The sequence below is a fragment of the Triticum aestivum genome, chromosome 7D (assembly GCF_018294505.1).
Source record: "Triticum aestivum cultivar Chinese Spring chromosome 7D, IWGSC CS RefSeq v2.1, whole genome shotgun sequence".
In the NCBI taxonomy this organism is placed as follows: Eukaryota; Viridiplantae; Streptophyta; class Magnoliopsida; order Poales; family Poaceae; genus Triticum; species Triticum aestivum.
The window spans coordinates 447,449,793-447,451,873 of record NC_057814.1 but is presented as its reverse complement, the minus strand read 5'-3'; the positions used below and the strand labels follow the sequence as shown (position 1 = coordinate 447,451,873).

The 2,081-nt window shown below is 44.9% G+C and overlaps 1 long non-coding RNA gene across 1 annotated transcript; it reads left to right on the top strand.

Moving 5' to 3' along the window:
• Positions 1 to 234: 234 nt before the first annotated feature.
• LOC123169689 (uncharacterized) lies at positions 235 to 1,853 on the top strand. Its single transcript, XR_006484921.1, has 3 exons — positions 235 to 461; positions 886 to 958; positions 1,565 to 1,853. It is a non-coding gene; the product is annotated as an uncharacterized lncRNA (long non-coding RNA).
• The last annotated feature ends 228 nt before the right edge of the window (positions 1,854 to 2,081 follow it).

The following is a 2,081-nucleotide window of genomic DNA, read 5'->3' as shown; positions in this document are numbered from 1 at the left end:
ATAAACTCAAGCAATTAAGGACAGTATAACCGCACCTAAAGCGAGCCTTCTCAGCGATTAGCGTTTTCGGCCGTCCGTTTTATTGATTTGATCGTTCCTGACCGTCAGATCTTGTCTAGAAAGCGATCTGTCCCGTCCTGTGGGCTGCTGCTCCAGAAGCCGAAACGAAGGCCTCTGGTTAACTGGGCCTTCGTCCAGCCCATTACAGCTCTTCGCAAGAGGTCCAGTGTTGTGCTGAGGGAATCCATCGACGAGGAATACAGAGGAGAGGAGCGACCGCGTCCATCAGTGCGCCGCCGGCCGACGGGACGAAGCTCCTGGCCACGCTGCCCTTTCCCAGATGCCCCGGTCCAGCGCCGCCTTCTTCTCGAGTGCGGCTGCGATCTCGACGTGGTCCAGTGACGCCGCCCCTCTGCCACCAGCAATATCTCCGCCTCCATCTGCCTCTGCCGCCGCCAGCAGTACGTGCTCCTTCTTCCCTCTGCCGCCCCATCCCTTCTCGATGCCCCCCTCACTCACACTTCGCCTTCCGCCATAGCCCTTCCCATCATGGCCCCGACCCCCTATGCCTCCATGTCGCCAGCCACATCTAGCCGTTCGGAACTCTTCCGATCTGAACCTGGTCGTCCTTGCCCACCCATTGCTCCAATCCAAGTGCCCCGCCTGTTGGTTGGCTTTTGCCTCTTGGACGATCAGATTCGGGCAGCAAAGAGGCCGTAGAGCACCTCCTCCTCATGCCCGTATGATCACCCAAGCACTCGTGGTGGCCGTCTCCTTAGTTCTTCGTCTTCACCAGATACAGGTTACAAGGAAGCTCCTGAATCGCCACCCCTTGCTTTCTTCCCTTCCTTCTGAATTATGCATAACCACAGGTCATTTTTGCAGCCAGATTTTGTTGCTCTTTTGAAGAGTCGATCAAGCCACTTCTCGCTGCATACTCCAATGTAATTTTGTCCTGGTATGAACTATGTAGTACAAAACACATATCATGACCACTCATTTTTATTGACATTTTTTTTGCAGGTGTTATTATTGACATTTCCATGATTTGATTATTGTCATTAGCAGTCCATCTGTAGCTGGTAAAGTGGGTCAAACTTATTATATCTATCTCACTTAGTCAAATTTAACTTAATACAGTAATGTGACTTACCACGTGTTTGTTGAATCAATGCTGAAAACAACAAAGGGAATAATTATCGCGTGTCTAATTTAAACGCAGTCCTGCCCGAACTTGTGGCTGGCTCTCTTGTTAGTCTTGCTTACCATCTGGATTAGCCCTGATCCATCTTCATCACCATGTTTACATATACAGATGTTATTGGAATAGTATCTGGAATTTTAGATATACTGAAGGTACGATTACCTGCTAGAGCACAAGAATCAGATCAAAAGGAACTTGCAGTTCATAGATATTGAGTAAAAAGGTCTAGACCAAAACTTGCAACCTTGGTAAAGAAGAAGATGCACTTATCATAAAAATGAAGAAGATGCGTTGGGTCTCACAGCACTATCGATTCACACAGTCCACTTATTTATTTACAAACTTTTCTATGGATTACAGGACCGGAACTGAAGCAAACAAATCAACTTCCGCAAAGAAGATGCACTTATGATAAAAGAGCTTTGATCAGCATATTTCAAAAGCAAAAAAAGGAATGGCAACCTTCTGCATACGTCCATGTTTTGAAGTTATTTAGTTTTCCATTAATAAATATATCACCTCCGTGCAAGCGCTACTGCATGATCAGATGATCAAGAACTTCTTCGCCAGTTAACGTGTCTCGGTACTATGTATTGCAAAAACTATTCATCTTTTGTGCACTGAATATGGTTATCGTACCTCTAAATAATGTTTGTTTCTATAGCTCTGCTTTCTAAGAAAAATGCACTTAGATCTTCTACTTCCTGCCGAGAATGTTTGAATCTCAATGCTATAATATCTAAATTTCTATTAGTATAACAAAATGCACCTTTTCAGTTTCCACTTAAACTTTCTCATGGCATGCAGAAACTAACATCTGAGCATCTTAGTTTCTTAATTCATATGCAAAATCAGGTTTCTTACCCTAAATTCAGCA